This window comes from Choloepus didactylus, chromosome 9, assembly GCF_015220235.1.
Source record: "Choloepus didactylus isolate mChoDid1 chromosome 9, mChoDid1.pri, whole genome shotgun sequence".
Lineage (NCBI taxonomy): Eukaryota > Metazoa > Chordata > Mammalia > Pilosa > Megalonychidae > Choloepus > Choloepus didactylus.
The window spans coordinates 92,376,772-92,388,590 of NC_051315.1; positions in this window are offsets into that span (position 1 = coordinate 92,376,772).

The following is an 11,819-nucleotide window of genomic DNA, read 5'->3' on the forward strand; positions in this document are numbered from 1 at the left end:
TTTTTTTGTTCTCTATGTCATTTATTTCTGCTTTAATCCTTGTTATTTCTTTTCTTGTACTTGGTTTAGGATTGGTTTGCTCTTCATTTTCTAGCTTCTTCAGTTGATCCATTAGTTCTTTGATTTTGGCTCTTTCTTCCTTTTTAATATATGCGTTTAGTGCTATAAATTTCCCCCTTAGCACTGCTTTTGCTGCATCCCATAGGTTTTGGTATGTTGTGTTCTCATTTTCATTCGTCTCTATATATTTAGCAATTTCTCTTGCTATTTCTTCTTTAACCCACTGATTGTTTAGGAGTGTGTTGTTTAACCTCCAGGTATTTGTGAATTTTCTAAGTCTCTGATGGTTATTGACTTCTAATTGTATTCCATTGTGGTCAGAGAATGTGCTTTGAATAATTTCAATCTTTTTAAATTTATTGAGGCTTGTTTTATGTCCCAGCATATGATCTATTCTGGAGAAAGTTCCGTGAGCACTAGAAAAGTATGTGTATCCTGGTGATTTGGGATGTAATGTCCTGTAGATGTCTGTTAAATCTAATTCATTTATCAGATTGTTTAGGTTTTCAATTTCCTTATTGGTCTTCTGTCTGGTTGATCTATCTATAGGAGAGAGTGATGTGTTGAATTCTCCCACAATTATTGTGGAAACATCAATTGCTTCCTTTAGTTTTGCCAGTGTTTCTCTCATGTATTTTGTGGCACCTTGATTGGGTGCATAGACATTTACGATTGTTATTTCTTCTTGCTGAATTGCCCCTTTTATTAGTACGTAGTGGCCTTCTTTGTCTCTAAACATCCCTGCATTTGAAGTCTATTTTATCTGAGATTAATATTGCTACACCTGCTTTCTTTTGGCTGTAGCTTGCATGAAATATTTTTTTCCATCCTTTCACTTTCAGTTTCTTTGTGTCCCTGTGTCTAAGATGAGTCTCTTGTATGCAACATATTGATGGTTCATTTTTTTTGATCCATTCTGCGAATCTATATCTTTTAATTGGGGAGTTTAATCCATTTACATTCAACGTTAAAACCGTGAAGGCATTTCTTGAATCGGCCATCTTATCCTTTGGATTATGTTTGCCATATTTTTCCCTCTCTCTATTAATATCCTTTATTGTACCCATACCGAATCTCTTTAGTACTGAACCTTTCTCCAAGTCTCTCTGTCCTGTCTTTGTTTCTCTGTCTGTAGGGCTCCCTTTAGTATCTCCAGTAGGGCAGGTCTCTTGTTAGCAAATTCTCTCAGCATTTCTTTGTCTGTGAAAAATTTAAGCTCTCCCTCAAATTTGAAGGAGAGCTTTGCTGGATAAAGTATTCTTGGCTGGAAATTCCTCTCCCTCAGAATTTTAAATATATCGTGCCACTGCCTTCTCACCTCCATGGTGGCTGCTGAGTAGTCACTACTTAGTCTTATGCTGTTTCCTTTGTATGTGGTGAATTGCTTTTCTCTTGCTGCTTTCAGAACTTGCTCCTTCTCTTCTATGTTTGACAGTGTGATCAGTATATGTCTCGGAGTGGGTTTTTTTGGATTTATTCTATTTGGAGTTCGCTGAGCATTTATGATTTGTGTATTTATGTTGTTTAGAAGATTTGGGAAGTTTTCCCCAACAATTTCTTTGAATACTCTTCCTAGACCTTTACCTTTTTCTTCCCCTTCTGGGACACCAATGAGTCTTATGTTCGGACGTTTCATATTATCTATCATATCCCTGAGGTCCATTTCGAGTTTTTCAATTTTTTTCCCCATTCTTTCTTTTATGCTTTCATTTTCCATTCTGTCATCTTCCAGGTCACTGATTCGTTGTTCAACTTCCTCTAGTCTTGTACTATGAGTGTCCAGAATCTTTTTAATTTGGTCAACAGTTTCTTTAATTTCCATAAGATCATCCATTTTTTTATTTAGTCTTGCAATGTCTTCTTTATGCTCTTCTAGGGTCTTCTTGATTTCCTTCATATCCCGTACTAGGGTCTCATTGTTCATCTTTAGTTCTTTGAGTAGCTGCTCTAGGTGCTGTGTCTCTTCTGGTCTTTTGATTTGGGTGCTTGGGCTTGGGTTATCCATATCGTCTGGTTTTTTCATATGCTTTATAATTTTCTGTTGTTTTTGGCCTCGTGGCATTTGCTGAACTTGATAGGGTTCTTTTAGGGTTTGTAGACCTATTGAAGTCCTTATCTCTAATTTATCAGATCTACAGCTTCGTGGAGTACACTTTCTCTAACTAACCAGCAGGTGGCGTCCACGAGCCACCTGTTCTCCACAAGCCAGATCTCCCCTGCTTAGCCTTTTTGGTGAGTGGGGGAGTGAGTCTTGTGGGGCCCAATTGGTGTACCAAGCTTGCGTGTGTAGTTGGTGTTGCCTGCCCTGTATGTGGGGTGTGTTTCTGGGCAGTCGGGGAGGGGGGGTGGCCCTAACAATCAAATCTCCCTGATGATCCTAGAGTTTTAAAGCTGCTGCAATAGTCTAATCCTTCAGTTCAGTCCTGCCACAGTTTGTCTCTGCCACTGACCCACAAGTCTTTGGTATTGGCGTATGGCTCCTGAGACTTGCAAGTGGGCCCCTCTTCCAGGCCGTGCACCCCGGGTCCTCTGTTGAGGGATGACTGTGCTATGTCACAGGTGAGTGCCGTCCCCCCAGGGCAGTTCTGGGCTGCTGGGCTGTGTAGGGAGGCTCCCAGTCTGCTGAAATGATGGCTGAATGGGGCTTTGTTAATTCACACTGCTCCACCTTCCCAGCTCTGGGACATTCAGCTGAGGTTGCAGGGAAGGCTAATGTCCACGCCCAGTTTTGTGGTGTGTGCCTGTTATTTGAAGCACTTCCGTCACACTGGGTTGTCTGGGGCAGCTCTGGGCTATGGGGCTGGTGATGGGCAGGAGTGTTTCCTGTCCACCAGGATGGTGGCTGTGAGCGGACACCCCCCTTTTCTTGGGAAGTTGTGTTGTTTAGTGAATTTTCTCAGCCACTGGATTATTGCCTTTTGTCTCAGAGCTCTCTTAGTTCTGCTCTTGACTTGACGTGCCCAAATTGCAATTCTTTGAAGCTTTCTGTATTGAGCTTCTTAGAGTAATTGTTTTAGAAAAAGCAAAAAGGATTTAAAAAAAACGGCCCTCCTCAGAGATCTAATGGGTTATTGAAATGCTAATAGACAAAGCAACCAGGGCCATTAAGGAAAGGTGCACAGGGCAGAGAGATCAGCTTTGCTTCGGGATTTGCATATGCGCCTCAAGGCCTGAGCTCCGCCCTTCCCCTTTCTGTGTTCACCAGAACTCCAAAAATCCTCTGCTTTTATTTTGGAGTTTTTCGTGTTGTTTTTTTTCTATGCCTGTCTCCTCTCTGCTGGGCTGGCTGCTCTCAGAGTCTCTGGTGTCTGGTCTCAGTCTATCTATGGTTGGAGTTTGAATCAGTAGAATGAGTTTTCGATAAGAGCAGCCACTGCAGTAGTTCTCCCTTCTCTTTCCCGGAGCTGACAGCCCCTCCTCCCCCGGGACTGAGCCTGGCAGGGAAGGGCGCGGGTCCCCTGGCTGCAAAAACTTACAGATTTTGCTGATCTCAGCAGTTCCACGTTTTCATGAGTGTTGTATGAAGTATGCCCAAAGACAGATTGCTCTGTGGTGTCCAGTCCACGCAGTTCCTGGCTTTTTACCTACTTTCCTGGAGGAGTAACTAAAACTTACAGCTCACCAGTCTGCTATCTTGCCCCGCCTCTCATGACTGTGTTTTAAAACTTCAACTTCTATGTGAGACCAAAGGAAGAGATGTTTATTTGATGGAAAATCTATATTTTCTGTAGCACACTAATAATTTAACCTGTATGGTCAGTTTATTCAAACACAATTACATAGAACCTTCAATAGGGGTGAGAGTTGGTTGGTTTGTACAGGTTAGCACAAAGCCCTGATACATCCTAGAGTAATTTGGGAAGAGAATAAAAATGTATTTGCAAAGCCCTTTTGAGGGACTGGGGAAAACTTGGAAATATTAAATTTCCCCACCTGGGGAATTCCTGAAATTCTCACAGGCACTAGGGACTACCATTGTAATAAGCCACGCCCTCAATCTTAGGGCTTGCCCTTACGAAGTTTGTTCCTGCAAAGGAGAGGCTAAGCCTACTTATAATTATGCCTAAGAGTTACCCCCAGAGAACCTCTTTCGTTGCTTAGATGTGGCGTCTCTCTCCAAGCCAACACTTGCAGGTGAACTCACTGCCCTCCCCACTACTTAGGATCTGATTCCCAGGGCTGTAAATCTCCCTGGCAACATGAGACATGACTCCTGGGGATGAGCCTGGACCTGGCATCCTGGGATTGAGAAAGCCTTCTGGACTAAAAGGGGGAAGAGAAATGAAAAAATAAAGTTTCAGTGGCTGAGAGATTTCAAATGGAGTCTAGAGGTCATTCTGGAGGTTATTCTTATGTATTTTACAGATATCCCTTCTTAGTTATTACTGTATTAGAATAGCTAGAAGAAGATACCTGAAACTGTTGAATTTTAATCCAGTATCCTTGATTCTTGAAGATGATTGTATAACTATATAGCTTATATGGTGTGACTGTGTGATTGTGAAAACATTGTGGCTCACACTCCTCTTATTCTGTATATGGACAGATGAGTAGAAAAACAGGGGACAAAAAGTAAATGAATAAGGTGGGGGGGTAGGCAGGAGTATGAAATGTTTTGGGTGTTCTTTCATACTTACATTTTTATTTTTATTCTTATTTTCATTTTTATTTCTTAGAGTAATGAAAATGATTGTGGTGATGAAGGCACAATTATATGATGATACTGTGAACAATTGATTGTATACATTGGATGATTGTAGGGTATGTGACTATATCTCAATAAAATTGTATTTAAAAAAAATAATATCCATTCTAGTGGGTGTGAAGTGGTTTCTCATTGTGATTTTGATTTGCATTTTTCTAATGGCTAATGATGTTGAACACTTTGTCATGTGCTTATTGGCCATTGTATTTCTTCTTTGGAGAAAAGTCCTTTGCCCATTTTTAAATTAGGTTGTTTGTCTTTTTGTTGTTGAATTGTACGAGTTCTTTATATATTCTGGGTATTAAACACTTATTGGATGCAGGCATACTTCGGAGATATCGTGAGTTGGGTTCCAGGCCACTACAATAAAGTGAATATCACAATTAAAAAAAAATAATAGTAGATTAAAGAGAGCGGTTAACTATACCCAATTATACCTTTTAATATTTCACTAGACACACCAAAAGACATGCTAGAAGAACAGCTTGAAACTGTAGCTAAACTGATTGTTTATACTCTGATTGAAAGCACAAACTTGAAAGATCTGGCTATTCACTGCTTGTAAAGTGATGATGTCTGTGAAGACGTTTTAATTGGCAAGTGCCTGTCTGGGTCACAAGGCCCCATGCAGGAGCAGCTGGGTGTTTATGGGGCCACTGCCCAGGCAGTTCCCTGACAGACGCGTACTCCAGCTGTGCACATTTTTGTATGGTTGCTACCACACTCACTAAAAAGCTCACAAATCATGGAATGTCATACCCTCATTACCACTGTCAAGCCCTTTGACAATTAAAACATCTTCACGGACATCATCACCAAGAGACAGTTAGCCCTAGGGAGTTTCTCTCTCGCTCTGTTAAACAGGACAGTAACAAGTCTTTAAATTGTGAAAACAATGGTTTAGCTATCTGCTGATTTTAGAACGATTTGTAATTAAGTGGAAAAAGGACTGATGGTTTTCTCTACTACATTAATGTTAATTTGCTCAACTAAGAAAAGTGAAAAGTGTTCACTAGTTTTCAAACTCTTGGTTGAATTGTCGTAATTCTCTATGGAGGAGTTCAGGGAGGAGGGAAGAGGGAGGCAGAGAGCACAAGAGCCAGCACACAAATGATACAAAACCTAGATACATGAATGATTTCAAATTTCGAAGAGTCGTTTTTAAAAGCTGAGTTATTTCACAGAATTTTTTTTCTGCCAGCTCAATTGTGAATGCTTAGATCTCACATGGAAAGACTGGTGCCAAGAAAATGATACTCCAGTGGATGTAGTTGCTCATAGCACCCACGAGTCACTGAAGGTTGTTAGACCACTAGCAAGAGATGAATACATCTGTGTTATTGTTGAAATAGGGAGCAGTATTGTTGGTCAAAGTCCTTCACTGAAGAAGGCTTTGCCGATTCTGCTGAATATATTGGAATCCTGCACTTCCTTGGCAGAAGTCTGGACCTCACCATCACAACAGCCCAACTTGGCTTGAAACGCCAGGCACCGTTACGTCTGCGGGTGTATGCGCGTCTGGGTTCTTGGAATATCACAGCAACAAGTGAGAGAGCAGACACTGCCTGTGTCATTTGAATTCATTTCAGCCCCACTTCTGGAAAAGTACATACTCACTGCCGCAGCCACTTGCCCACCAACCAAAATCGTTCAGAAAGGAAAAGTCATGTGGATTTTCTTTTTTCCCAACTGTAGTAATTTAAAATGTTGTTTTATATTTTACAAACACGGGCAGATTGTGGACCATGCTTTCAAAATTTTAGACTTTTTAAAGTTAAAATTGGAGCCTTTATGGAAATTCCTCATTTAAAGTGAATCAGTCTCCATAGGTGGATCCGTGTCCCTTTTCCTCTGCTGTAATTACTTCCTAGAACTTTGAGAAACATAGCATTCTGTGTTTTGGCGTAGTTTAACTCTTTGAAACCGATCCAATTTCCCATATTTCCACATCCTTGGAGAAAGCACCACTGCCAGCTCTGTGACCTGACCACAGCCTGTATTATTTCTTATCAGGGTCTACAAAGTTCACTGGGAGAAGGGAGAAGACATATACCCTTATTTTGTTTTTGGAGCTACCTGCTCTGAGGTTGAAATTGACTGTGTGTCAGGACTTCACAAGGTAAACGGCAAATGCCATATAATCGGTATTTTTATTAATAAAATATGGTAATTTTTACATATATATATAATGGTAATTTTTATTAATAAAAAAGATTTTTAATAAAAACACTGATAGCTACCCTTTTTTACCTATCACATTGGTGAATATTTAATAAATAATTTTTAGGTTAGCAAGTTTGTAGAAAAATGAGTGCTTTCATACAGTGCAGGCCCTGATTTGCTTTAAGTGTTTTAACCTTTCTTGAAAAATATATATATATATATCAAATGCCCTTACAATGTTCATACGACTTGAGTCCGTAATACTACTACCAGGCATTTTTCCTAACTTAACCTGAGATGGCAGGAGGGGTAAAAGGTGGTCAGGGAAAGCTTTTGGAGAATGTGACCTCAAAGATGTATCTTACAGAAGTAGCCTCAAAGTGTCAGGAAATGGCAGGGGATGCAGCAGAGGGGGTGCGCTATGCAGAGAAAACAGCAAAACCAGCTGGCTGAAGCTGGGGAAAACAAGTAATACAGTTCAGAAGAGGAAGAGCAGGGAATTCCAGGAGATGATGTGGGAAGTTAGTCAGGAAACATGGATGCCCTGTTCCAGCCCGTTGGCACACTTGGAATGGATCTTGCAGAGGTGAGGATGCAGTCAAGGACTTTCTGCAGAAGAAAGGCACAGGCAAGCTTGCGATTTATATAGATCTATCTAGTGGCCGTGTAGGAGGTGGATTTGAAGAAAAGGCAGGACTTCAACAGCGGACCACTTGGGAGGCAATAATCTAAGCATGAGGGGACGAGGTCCTGAGCTGGAGGAGTCATAGGGATGGAAAGGAGGGGATAGATTCAAGACTTATTTCAGATGGAAATGGTAAGGAAGTATCTATGGTCTTTCCTAGCTTGGGTGATTGGAGCCATGGCTCCCTTGGTTCTTTTTTTCCAGAGCCTGGCCAGTGCCCAGCACATAACAGGTGCTCAGTCAATGATTTTATAGCTTAATTTGTAGTGCTATAAATATTATATTATAAAAATTGTATACCATATATTTGCTTTTGTTTACCACCATTTGTATACCACTTTGCATTTAGCAAAGAGCTTTCCAGTACATTACCTCATTAACCTTCAGCTCCACGACTGAGATATTTTTATTGTTGTTCCTATTTAGAATGAGGAGATAGGGGAGGAGGCTAAGGCTCAGAGAGGTTAAATAACTTCAAAGTTAAAATTAGTAAGTGATGGAGCCACAACTCAAAAACAGTTTCTGACTCTAAATTCCACACTCTTTTTATTATACCACAATAATTCCAGATTTTGAACAAAGTGGGGAATAAACCATCCCAAATGGCAAATCATCATTCAGTTTATCCACAATATACCAAGGCACAATTAGGATAACTTACAGAAGAATTGTGTATAATGGATTTCCATTTGTGGTAGGATATCCTCATCATTCTATCTTCTAGGCAGATAGAAAGCCACCGACATCTTATTCCTATTTCTTCTGGCAACAGACTCCAATACTTGAAAACCTACTGGAAGCTCCTTGCAGCTGTGGCTCCCAGCAAGAGGGCATGCAGGTCTGGGTCTGAGGGAAGAAGGCTGCTGGCAAGTCACTGTCTTGATGAAAATCTGGAACTTAACCCAAAGTTCTAGTAGTTCAAATCAGTTCAGCACCCATGTGCTGAGCACAGGCATTGCCTCCCAGGCCACAGAGTCCACTAGGACATCGCTCATCGTCAGAAGGGGAGAAGGACCGTAGCCCACTGTAGCAGAGCAGTTATGAACACATGCTCTGGGTGTCTCAGACAGGCCTGTGTGTGTCAATCAGCCATGTGCTAGCTGTGTGACCTCGGGATAGTGACTTACACTCTCTAAATCTTCATTTCTTCCTCTGTGGAAACACAGTGATGAGTGGGGGCTGAGGCCAGCCCACCAGACTCTAGGCTGAGAAACAAGCAAAGGCTGCCTGGAGTTAAACTGTTTGAGGGAAATGGGGACTGAAAGTCACCCTCGCCATGGTGGGAGAACAGAACTTTGTTCACTGTGAGAAACTGAGGCTGAGGCAGAGCTTCCTGTTCATGCCTGAGTCTGAGAAAAGCTGCAATCACTGCCCAGAAATTAGAAAATGGTCCAAGCCAGGAACGATATCCCCATGGACCAAAGGCCCAGAGCTGCTTACAAAGGCCTGGTTCTAAACCAAGGAACTTGGGGACCAGATCATGGTAACCACAAAACCACCAGGGTTGAGTGGTGGAGGAGGAAAAATAAAAGAAACACCACTCAAGATGTGGCTGCAAATTAAAATTTTAAAGCACATAAGAGAAGACTAGTACCAAGAAACACAACGAAAGGGGTAATTTATTAGCAAAGGATGGATATAATCAAGCAAATTGATATGACTTTAAGATAACAATGTTTAAGATACTTGCGGGGGTTTGAAGCTATTATGTACCCCAGAAAACATCATGTTCTTTTAATCCATTTCTGTGGGTACAGAACTACTGCAGGTGGGATTTTGATTAGGTTATTTCAATTGAGGGGTTGCACCAAGGTGGGTCTTAATCCTTTTACTAGAGTCCTTTATAAGAGATGAAATTAACAGAAGCTCACAGAGAAAAGCCTTGGAGAAGCAAAGAGAAGACCCACAGAAGCTCATAGAGGGAGGCCACTGGAACCAGAAGCTGAACGCAATGAAACCCAGGAGCAAGGAACCAGCAAACACCAGCCATGTGCCTTTCTCTGTGACAGAGGTGTCCCGGATGCCAGCAGCCTGTCTTCAGAGTCCAGGTGTCATCCTACTGATGCCCTGAGCTGGACATTTTCACAATCTTAAAACTGCAAATTGTAAGTTTATAAATCCCCATTGTAAAAGCCAACCCATTTCTAGTATTTTGCATTCCAGCAGCTTTAGCAAACTAAAACAATCCTCAAAGAAATACACTTATTTTAAAAGAATGGGAGAATGTGAAAAAAAGCCAGTGACTATGAGTCAAGAATAAGAACATATGAGAAGAACCAATAAGGTGTCCTGAGAATGAAAAATATAGTTGTTGAAGTTACAAACTTTAGACTAGAACCAGTCAAAAAGAGAATTACTGATTTAAACAATCATATTTGGGAGTCACTGAGAATATAGCCCTGAGAAATACAAAATAAAAATTGTGAAAGAGTAATAAGAAAAATTAAGAACAAACTGAAATGTGCTGGCATACATCTAATAGGGTTTTTAGAAGTATAAAATATAGAGAATAGCAGAAAGATAATAACTGAGCATTTTCTAGAATTTAAAGTGATCTGGGTCCTAAAATTAAAAATGTACACCAAGTGCTGAGCAAAGTAAATAAAAATAAAGCCACATCTATATATGATATAGTAATACATAAAGAGAAGATATTAAGAAGTTACCAGGGAAAAAAGATTACTTATAAAAGAATGACACCAGGCTTCTCTTCAGCAACATAAACAGCAGAAAACAATGGAGCAGTATCTTCCTAAGCCTGGGAGAAAATAATTCTCCACCGCATTTCCATAAACTTTCTGAGAAATACTAAAAGGGTTTCTCAGACACAAACCTCAGACAGAACCATCAAATAAGCCAGAAGGAAGGAATGAGATATAAGAAACAACTCTGAGAGAAAGAAGAAGTATATTAAAACCTATCTTATGTAAGTGTATGTGTAAATTCAATACAAATGCTATATATAAATGGGCCAGTAATGTGTTCTACACATAGTGAGTATTCAATAAATGGCACCTATCATCAATTCTGAGGTTAAAGACAACCCCTGACACTTTGAGATATCTCTAGGGCACTTCTAAAACTCTTCCATAATATTATTACTTTAAAATAATAGTACTGAGTATTTTGGTGGTATATTTACTTCCCGTAAATAAATCTAGATAGTATGCATTTTTTTACCTAGTTTTACATATTAATTTACATATACACTGCATTTGAATATATAGCTGCATAGTCTGGGTTTTTTAATTTGATATGTAATTACTTTAAATGGCTATATAATATTAAGTCCCATTTAGGTAAATTTGCAACTTCAATTTTATAGAGAGATGGACTAGAATAAGGTATTTATAAACTTCTAAAATTCTATTAGATCAATAATTCCATAATCAATTCTTAACCAATAATTCTTAATTTTATTCATTTCCTGAAATACATTTTAACTGATAGTATTTGGTATTTTTTAAGACCTTTAGCAGGAGTGGAGCTTTTCTGTGATGTTTCCTGATGAACTTTTTAAGCCTAGAAAAAAAAATATATTCTTGTTGCTTATAAAATGAGGCATGGAACCACACTTTTGTTTTCAATTTTCTAGAGAACATTAGAACTGACATTGTTATGGATGCTTCTTTAATATAAATCCCACTGTGGACACAGGACAGGTATGTGGACACCTTACTCTATAGCATCAGTGAGTAAGTATGTGAATGTTCCATATCACATAATACTTAAACAGGTTGAGATAAACAACTCTCTTTCTTCTGTTTTCTGGTTGTCCCTAAATAGTGTGTTCTAGTAGCTAAAATTATTTTCTTATCTTTCCTTTTTTACCCTTTATAGTATGGAAGAAGAATTATTGAATTCCATTTATTCATTCAACAAACATTTATGGATTGCAAAGCTGTAGGCTCTACTCCAGACCCACCAATCAAGTGGGGTCCATGAGTCTGAATTTTTAACACATTTTCTAGGAGTGGAAGTGCCCACTGGTAAACTGTGACTAACTTCCTAAAGGCAAGGAGATTAGCTACAAACTTGTTACAGACAGGCAAGTGATGGCAGAGGCATAAACAAGGCAGTGGAAGTAGGAATGAGTAAGAGGAGACAGATGTTCAGGAATACTTAGGAGGTAAAACTGTCAATTGGCCAGCATTGGTAGGGGGCAGACAGAAGTTGAGAGGAGAAATGGATAAAGAGTGGATCGCA